This window comes from Pteronotus mesoamericanus, unplaced genomic scaffold, assembly GCF_021234165.1.
Source record: "Pteronotus mesoamericanus isolate MK-2021 breed Mesoamerican mustached bat unplaced genomic scaffold, CSHL_Meso_final scaffold_174, whole genome shotgun sequence".
NCBI lineage: Eukaryota > Metazoa > Chordata > Mammalia > Chiroptera > Mormoopidae > Pteronotus > Pteronotus mesoamericanus.
Window position 1 is genome coordinate 35,747,790 of NW_026555309.1, and position 10,328 is coordinate 35,758,117.

The following is a 10,328-nucleotide window of genomic DNA, read 5'->3' on the forward strand; positions in this document are numbered from 1 at the left end:
GCAAAGCTTAATGATCTTATTAACAGAGGTACTCAATCCTGCCATATTCAACACACGGTATTTAACATCGCTTTACTCTCCTGGAATTAAATTCAGATAATGTAAGCTATCTACACAAATAATTTCAGGACCTCAATATTCTAATAAAGGTGAAAAAAAGAGAAAGTCATTGATTCTTAATTTCTACACGAATATCAGCAAAAATAATAAAACAATGTTTTTCACTGTTTAAATAAATGCCCTAATATGAGAACCGCAGGCCCTAAACTGCCCCCACAGAATTTCAATATGCCTCCTAGGGGGCAGTACTGTGTCCACTGAGAACCTCTCTTTAGGACTCATCTCTGAAGAAAGGAATGCTTCAGATACAGAAATTCATTCTTTTGTTCATCATTTAACAATGGTTTTTGAGCACCAGCATTTGGGATACAAAACTGAGTCAGGCAATATTACTGTCTTCAGGGAGATTACAATCTAGTAACCCAGCAAACATGAATATAGAAACATAAGCCAGAGATCAAGGACAGATAAAGAGACCCCTTTAAGAGTGTGGACTAATGAATATAAATCTGATCTCTCTCTCTCTCTCTCTCTCTCTCTCTCTCTCTTCGCCCCCTGTCCATCCTCCCTCTTTCTTCCCTTCCTCTCCCTCTATTTTTTCATTCCTTCTTTTTCTCCTACCCATCATCATCCTCCCTTTCTTCTTTAGTGCCATTTTATAGCATCACCTCCTTCTTTGTATAAGCTGTCTGGTTCACTGCCTAATGCCAGCAGCCCAGAGTCCTCCCAAGCCAGGGCGATGCCCACAGGGCAATTCTGTCCAGGAAAACAACTTTAATAGCACAGTGCTGAGAACAGTGTCCCTAGCTGAATTGCTGCCAATTATTTGGTATCCTTGTACAAAGCAAGACTCACCCTCAAAAAAAAAAAAAAAAAAAGAAACTGGTTGCAGAACTAAGCAATATGAATATATGTTTCACATAGCAGATTGTGCCAGCCCACATAAATCTGTTTAGAGATCATGCTCACAGAGTAACTTGTTTTTATTAAAATAAACTCATTTGTAAAAATTGTAAATATGACTGATTTCAACAGCTGCGTGGCTCCAGAAGTAAGTTCTTACCCACGGATTGGCACGGTTAGAAGAGTCCAGATTTTTTTACACATATGTTTTGTGGTTTGTCATGCACAGTCTGGAATGGCAAAATTTTAGTACTGTTAGAGATGAAAAGTTGTCCTGCATTTTTTTTTTAAAGTGCAGTACTTGGCTATTCGGAGCCTCTCCTTCCTTTGGAACAGGGGGGAAAATATTTGTAGGAAACGAAGAACTTTGAATCAAAAGTTCTAAGCACTAGTGTCATCTGCAGAGGAACAGTCTTCCAACAGCACTTTGTGTAGTATTTCCTTCTGTTATAATTTTTTCCTTTTTCTATTCTTGGTGAAAAACTCTTCTATAAAACATGATAGCATGAAATAGATCAGTCTAAAAGATATTTTAAACTTTTAACTCGTTTGGTGAACTTGAGAATATAGCACTGGTGAAATATTCCCACAGTTCTAATGGCTACTTCTGAGGTGAACACACATTCCTGCTAAAGCTAGTTCAGACTGACCAAACTCAAAGTCAAGTTAGGATCAAGTCACTTCCTATTCCTCTTAGTGCTTGCTTTGGGAAAATAATAATGTTATAGATAACAACAGTAAAGACAAGTAAATATTGTTGGTAAACACCCTTTCTACTTCACTCCTCCCCTACTTCTGTATCTAGCATAAGACCATATATGCATGGGACTATAGGATCAGAGAAAACTAATTTTCCAGTATTTATTCAAGGAGTAACATGTTGATATACTTTAATCATGGTGTCATTTGGGTTGGCTCACTCACTCCTATGTACTCTATGTCCATCAAAAGGTTCGTGGCTGTATCAACACTACCTCTGAAAAAAAAAGTGCCAATGTGTCTTTTTTGACTTAAAACCTTACCATACGAATAAGCCTAGGGAACTACGTAAGGAGAAAGCAATACCAGAGTGAGATAATGCAATGCTTCACTGTGTTTCAAAGTCTTAGCAGAGCAGTCTAGAGTGCTAAAACATTAATATGCATGAAAATGGTCAGGGACTTTGTTTAAAATGTAGATTCTCAGACCCCACTCCCAGGAGAGTCTAATTCCTGAGGTCTGGGATAAGGGGGTAAACCTGCACTTGACAAACAGCTGGTGACGCTTTTGTAAGTGACCTGTACACTCCACTTTTATGCTGCTTCTCAGAGGGAAGGTTTTGTATTAGCCAGACTACCGTATGCTCAAGATTTGTATACACTCACTAGTGTTGAAGTCAGAGAGTCCTCTGTTCAATTCCTAGATTCTCCCCAGCTGCAGCTGTTGCCGCCTAAGAAACCTACCAAAACTTAGTGTCTTCAAAGCCTAAGCTATTATTTAGCTCATAAGTCTGTGAGTTAGCAGGGTCGCTCTGCTGCTCTGGTCCAGGTTTGGGTATGCCTGGCTGGAAGAACTCATGCACCTGTATTCACCAAATGGATTGTCTGGGGGCTGCCTGATCCAGGAGTCTCATTCGTATGTCTGGCAGTTGGCTGTCTAAGGGCTGGCTCATCTGGAATGGCCTCAGTCACACCTCCAGTGGTTGGCTATTGATCACGGGGTGCCTGGCCCATATGTTTCTCATCTTCCAGTAGAAACAGCCTAGACTCCTCCACATTCACAGGGTTCTAATAAAGCAAGAAGCAATGTTTTTATCTATCTATCTATCTATCTAACTATCTATCTATCTATCTATCTATCTATCTATTATCTATCTACCTACCTACCTACCTATCTATCTATCTAATCTATCTATTTACCTATCATCTATCTTTTCTCAACTCCATGTCCCCCCAATCACAATGCAGACCAGGCAAGGGGCCTGCGCTGAGGTGTATGCAGGTTGGCTTTACCCTGCCTCCTCTTTCTGTTCAGTCAGTGTAAGAACACAGCCTGTGGTTAAACACTGGGAGGCCAACAAGCAGCCTTTAAACCTTTTAGGCCTAGGCTCAGAACCGACACACTGTCACTTCTGCCACATTCACTGACCAAAGCAAGTCATGGGGTCAGCTCAAATGCCACCTCTTGATGGGAGCAGCTGCAAAGTCACTCTGAAAAAGATGAGGATACAGGAAGGGCAAATAGTTGGGACCATTTTTGTAACTGATTTACCGCAATAACTATATGACTAAGGGCATGCTTCTTATTTAACCTGTTTTTACTCATCTGTAAAAATAAAGATAATTATTGTGCCTTACTTCAAGGGGTTGATAGTTCACGCAAAAGGCCTGACTTATCTTAATTTCTCAGAAAATATTAGCCATGATGATGCTGATCCTGCCCTCTAATATCTTTCCTGCCTGAAAATCTTATGCATCTGTGTGGAGAGAGATTAGGCTGTTTTTTCATGGCCCTTCAGGTCAGGTTTGGCCCTGATTTTCTCTCTTGATTTCGCAATGTTTCAGTTAGCCTTCTTCTGGTTGTGGTACAGAAATCTGCTCAAGATACCTCAATTAAAGAAGCCAAAGCTCCTGTTTGTCCCTGTAGGTCTACTCCATCCTTTCCTCCCTGTCTCTCTTCTAGAAACTGGCCCAGCCAAGTGACCTCAGCCCAAGAGTCCAATATGATGTTCAGTTCTGTTCATTAGAGCTAAATGGCCTGGTTCTCAGTGTCCAATTCCAAAATCTAAAGAGAGAATCTGACTGGTCCAGCACATATTTTCTTATAAGGTCAGCTCAGTCCAATCTGCCATGGCAGGATAAGTGGGCAGTCTTGGGGGGAAAGGGCAGCTCTATGCGGGCAGTAAAGGTTGTGAGCAAGGGCGGCTCCTTCAGAAGATGGCTGTGAGCCAGCAGACACAGTGATTCACATTTCCTGGATACAGGCAGCCTGCTCTAATAGTGTAAATTATGACCCCATCAAACGGTCAAAGTACTGCATTTCAAGGACCTTATAAAAATCCATCTCCTCTCAGAACATGTCTAGATAAAGTGGAGGTAGGGTGGCTATTTCTCCCACCACTCACCAAAAACCTGCCACAGGCTTTAGCGGTAGCACAGATGTGTTCCAGTTGTCCGCTAGGGCTGCTGTAATAGAGTATCACAGGCTGGGTGGCTTGAACAACAGAAATTTATTTTTCTCACAGTTCCAGGGGCTCTAAGTCCAAGATGAAGGTGTTGGGAGGGTTGATTCTCTCTGAGGGCTGTAATAAAAGGCTCTGTTCCAGGTCTCTCCCTCTGACTTGTAGATGACTGTCTTCTCCCAGTGTGTTCACATTGTCTTCACTGTGTAAGCATCTAGGTTCAAATTCTTCTCTTATATAGGATTAGCGTCCACCCTGATGACCTCATTTTAACTTAATTACCTCTGCAAAGACCTTGTCTCTGAATACAGTCCCATTCTAAGATACTGGGGTTATATAATGTGGAGTCACAATTAAGGTCATAACAACACAAAAACAGTCATCACTATAAACAATGTAAATGGTGTCTGAGCCTGTTCCTTCCATTGCAACATCCCTGAGCTTATCTACAATTCTGCTTATCAGAATGCCCTTCTGTCCCTGAGAGCATCCAGGGACAGAACTACTTACTGACTCTGACTGTCACTTATAAATAAGCCTTTTTTGAAGCTCCAAGTATGTGAAAGAGTGGTCATACTGTGTGCTCCCTGAAAATTTTTGGTAAATTATGAAGGTATTATTTTTAAATTATGTGTAATCAAATATTTTGTTTACACATTGTCTAAGGCAGGGGTCTCCAACCTCTAGGCTGCGGGCAGGTACCAGTCCAGGTCTGTTAGGTACTGGGCTGCACAGCAGGAGGTGAGCTTGAACGTAATGCACTTGAACCATTCTGAAACCAGGCCCCCAACCCCAGTCCATGCAAAAACTGTCTTCCATGAAACTGGTTCCTCATGCCAAAAAGGTTGGGGACCGCTGGTCTAAGGCAATTGTTCTCAACCCTGACTGGACAATGAAATTACCTGGTGCTTTCAAAAAACATCTATACCTCAGCCCCCACCTCCAAAGATTCTGATTACTTAGTTTGAGGTGGGATAAAGGCACTTAAAAAAAAATCTTCTCAAATGATTCTAAAATTCAGTCAGTGTTGAGAACCACTAGCCTCACACAAAGGACAGGGGAGGCAAACAACTCTTAGTAAGCACCTCTACCTGCCTGGTTGTGAACTGAGTGCTTTGTTTATATTTATATTTCAATTTTCAAAACAATCCTTTGTGTATTACTACTACACTCTCCATTTGATAGACAGGGAAACTGAGGCTCAAGAAGATTGCCTTGCTCCAGTCCCACAAGCAGTGGAGCCAGAGGTTTAGGGCCTGGATAGGGCTGGAGGTTGGTCAGAAGTTTTTCATTATTTGTAGAAGGAATCAGCACAGAAAGACATTAATTTTTGGCCCCCCTCTTTTAAAAAAAGATTTTATTTCTTTATTTTTAGACAGGGAAGGGAAGGAGAAAGGGGGAGAGAAACATCAATGTGTGGTTGACTCTCACACGCCCCCCCACTGGGGACCTGGCCCACAACCTAGGCACGTGCCCTGACTCAGAATCGAACTGGCAACCCTTTGGTTCGCAGGCCGGCACTCAATCCACTGAGCCATACCAGCCAGAATTTTTGGCCCCTTTTAAAAAACACCTGACAGTCTTGCCTTCACACTAATTCTTCCTTCACAGACTCAACAACCATCAAGTGAATGTATTATCTCTTTGTCAAAATAGACTAAGCTTGCTGCTGTAACCAGCCCAAAGACACTTGGCTTAACACATAATGACTTATCAGTCATCAAGGTTTCTTGCAGCTCTAAGTCTCTCTGGGGCAGCTCCCCACCAAATGGTGATTCAGGGATTCAGCCTGCTTTCTCTTTTGGGCTACGCTGTTTGGAATACATGTATCCTATGTTGCTTTGGCAGAGAGGAGGGAGATTTCCACCAGCTAATAAATGCTTGTTTAGAAATGATACATTGCACTTCTGCTTTAGAGCTCTTTGATCAGCTTTAGTCACAGGAAATGTGGGGGAGCACAAGGACGTTTTGGTGAGCAGTAAATACCTCTGCCTTAACAAAAAAAACATCTTTTTTAGAGAACATGTTCAATAAGATTAAAATCTGCGTTGACTCCATAGGCCCTCCTTTCCCACCGCATAGTGAAGCCTATTAATACAGTCTATCCTTCTGAGCCTTCGATGATAAGAGAAACCTAACTTCTTTACTGAGGTATGAGACAATTTAGGTGTGTTGACATGTAATTTTACCATATTATACATTCCTTGGGAGACAGGGACCATATCTCATTCTTACTTTTATCCCTCCTAATAACACCTTCCATGCAGTAGGGCCTCAGTAATAGTATGTATGTACGTACATACAGAAATTCAGCAAATATGAATCAGATAAGGAAGAATTAGTTCTTGCCCTCATAACTACAATTAAAATACCCTAATAATAACATACTAGTATTGTGTCATCACTTTTTAATGTAGAAGAACTCCTATCTCTCATTTAATTGTGAATGTTATAAATGGAAAATATAGAACAATTAGCTTGGACTTTTTATTAATTTCTCAATTTGTAAGCTAACTTCTCCTTACACATTTCTTTCTCTCCTGTATCATAGCTGGACCGGACCACATGCATCTTAGAGCCAACAGGTGATATAACGCTAAGCTTACATTATGCATGTAACCAAAGGTTAAACAGCTTTCTGATCAGATATATCTTTAAATGTTCAACAGCTTTTTTGAAAAATACTTGCAAAAGACAGTTAAGAGACAATATAAAAATGTAAGACATACATAATTTTTCATTTTATATACAAGAGATATGTTCTGATCTTTTTTTGCCCTTAGATATTTCAGATTTCATAATTAAAATGAGAATTGTAGCTTAAAGCAACTTTTAAATGTTTATAAAATATTTTTATTACCAAAGCAACTTAAAAAAAAAGAGAGAGAGAGATAAATCCCTGGCCAAGTAGCTCAGTTGGGTGGGGCATCATCCCGATACGCCAGAGATGTGGGTTCAATCCCCAGTCAGAGCACATACAGGCATCAGTCAGTGAATGAATGCATGAATAAGTGGAACAATGAATCCATCTTTTCCTCTCTCTTAAAAACCAATAAATAAAAAAAAAAATAGATATAGGCCCTCACCAGCATGGCTCAGTTGGTTGAGTATCATTCCACAAACCAAAAGGTCACAGGTTAGACTCCCGGTCAGGGAATATGTTTGGGTTGCGGACCAGTCCCTAGTTGGGGCATGTGCAAAAAGCAACCCATCGATGTTCCTCTCACATCTCACAGATTGATGTTTGTCTCCCTCTCTTTCTTCCTCCCTTCTTCCTCTTTTGCTAAAAATACATAAAGATCTAAAAAAAATAGATATAAAAATTCATCCATGGTCCTCCTTCTTGACCACTATTAGCATTTTGTTTATTTCTAGATCAGCTATTTTTAGATAAAAGAAAATACATTTAGTAATCTCTGTTTCTTCCTCTACAAGGTTATTTGGTATAAGGCTATTGGAAAACTGTCATTTTGGAAAGACATCTTCATTTAGCTAGTATTTTAGTGACTATATTTCATGCAACAGCTGTGAGGTGAAAGTTCAGAAGAAACCAAGGAATTCATTTGAGTGATGGTGGTAATTTACATTTTTTCCCTAGTGGGGTGGGAAATGAGGCTTAAGAAAAATTAAAGGAAGAAACAGAAAAGAGACTTATGAGACATATGCTGTGGTCCTACATATAAAATATGTAAACTGAATGAAAAAATAATTACACAACATAAAGTTGGGGTAACTTATTTTTCTTCCTAAGTAATTAAAGTAAAAGCTTGTGCCTTTTTTTAAGACCCTGAGTTTCCTAAATATTCACCACAGTAAATAGCTTTAATTAAGATTCATCACACGTAATCAGCTTCCAAATTATTTCATGAATATATTACCTATTGCAATGAACCCCTTTTACCCCCCAATCTTTAAGCCAGTTAGAGTTTCATAATGGTCCTTTAAACCAATACTTTTAGCTCACAATGTCTGCATGTGCAGGGTACCTATGTTTGGCACTCTTTGATCCATTAAATGTTTTAGTCCCAATATATTTTGGATGTTTAAATCATTTTGATTTGGCATGTGCTCTGAAGGTAGTAGTATTCCAAGAGCCCTCTCACTGAATGTTAAGTGCTGTTTTCTGACTCCCAGCCAGAGCTCAGATGTTGGCAGGGTTGATTGCTCAAATGTGGTGATTTCATTTCCAACCCTTGCATACTAAAATTACATAGCTAAACATGAAGCTTCCAGAGTTTTCTTCTTAAAAGCAGAATAAAGACATAATTTAACATTGCTACAAAATAATTAAGACTATCTTTGAAATTGGAAGAAATTTGAAAATAGGCTGTCACAATAAAATTAATGCTGGTTTGTGAGGTTCAATAGCAGCTGAGAAACATACAACAATGTATAGTCATTGTTAGGGCATTTCATATTTTCCTTTTAAAAAATTTTCATTTATTGACTTGAGAGACAGAGAGTGAGCTCAATTTCCCTGTTGCACCCATTTATGCATTTATTGGTTGGCGCCTGTATGTGCCCCGACTGGGGATCAAACTCACAACGTTGGTGTATCAGGATGATTCTCTAACCAACTGAGCTACCTGACCAGGGTGACATTTTTCTACTTTTGTTATAAAGGAAGTATCTTCGGTTGGGTTTTCCCTAACGCAGACCCTGAGTAGATTTGAGAGCAAGTGGTTATTTGGGAGGGGATGCCAAGAAGTACAAACAGGAAGTAAAGTGAGACAGGGAAGGGAAAGGAGCTTATAGAGTACAGTTTCAGGCAGTTATTTCTCTGAGATCTAGGGCTCAACCCCACTGAAGAACTTAGAGACAGAAATGTAGAACACACCTCTGAGTTGCCCCACCCAAGGGACAAAGGAACTGCAGTATCATTCATTAACTCCAATCTGTATGTTTGGTAGCTATTTCTGGGGATAATTTTCAGTCACATCTAGGATGGACCATGAAAAAACTCTCAGGCAGGGTTACAGATGTTGGCAGGAGGTTGTCAATGGCACATACCAGAATATTGAAGGCCAAGAATATGAGTGGGGTCCCTACAGTGTCTGTTCAGGGGAAATGGTTAAGAACGTGAGTCTCTATCACACAGACCTAGCGAAGTCCTGATTCTACCACTTACCTGTGAAATTGAGTAAAGTACCTAATCCGTATCAGCTTTTATTTATTCAAAATGAAAATAGTATCAGAATTTACTTCCTAGGGTCTTTTAGGGATTAAGAAAAATACTCTGTGGAAACTGTACACAAGCTGAGAGCTCACCATGTGTCAGTAAATTGTGACTTTGTTAACATTGATGACGACTCTCAGGGTGGCTTCTGGGTTCACACTTCCTTATAATAGGGGTTTTCTTGAGCAATGTCTAAGCTATGTGACCCTGGCCTGTGGTCGTAGCTAGGGAGAACATCATGACCAATCCAATTCTTTGTTAGGGGGAACTTTGGAACCTAAAACAGAGAATCACTGAGCCTGGGTGTCTTTGCTGAGTCACATTAATAGCAACTACTGGTGTACTGGTGTATCAGGATGATGCTCTAACCAACTGAGCTACCTGGCCAGGGTGATGTTTTTCTATTTTTATGTTAGAAGTTCTCTTGCAGTAACTTCTGCAAGGGTTTGGAGCAGCTCTGATTCTCTCCATTGACTTCTGGTTTTTGCGATGCATGTGGTAACTTACATCCTTTCAAAAATATGCCACTTTGCTAAAGTTAGCCAGGGAAAATTTCTGTTGTTTGCAACCAAAAGAATCTTAAACCCATCTGTCCTTTATTCAACATTTTAACCAATGGCTGCTCTCTCATCACGATACAAAAGTTAAACATTTTAATATAGTAAAATTTAATTTTGTAAACAGGTAAATACATATGAATATATATTTATTTATGAATATATATATATATTTCTTGGTATTTTGTGTTTGTTTCTAGAGCTAATAAAAAAACTGGAAAACCCCACAACCTACATTCTTCCAGTCATTTTACTGACTATGCAAAACTTAAGGATATATAATCATTCATTAGATGGGTTTCATGAGAATGCCCACTATATGGACAATTATTAGTAAGTCAAAGTAAAAACTTGTTTATAGCCTTGGAATTAAATAAAATACAGCAGAAGCAGCTTCTGAAAGTATCATTGAGATGATTTTGTTATCATAAAAAAAAAACCACCAGACGCAATTAGCTAGATCTCATACTCC

The 10,328-nt window shown here is 39.6% G+C and overlaps 1 non-coding gene across 1 annotated transcript; it reads right to left on the bottom strand.

Annotated features, from left to right (window-relative positions):
- Positions 1-2,884: 2,884 nt before the first annotated feature.
- On the bottom strand, positions 2,885-3,017 carry LOC129084498 (small nucleolar RNA SNORA51). Its single transcript, XR_008530621.1, has one exon. It is a non-coding gene; the product is annotated as a small nucleolar RNA SNORA51 (small nucleolar RNA).
- Between the last annotated feature and the right edge of the window lie 7,311 nt (positions 3,018-10,328).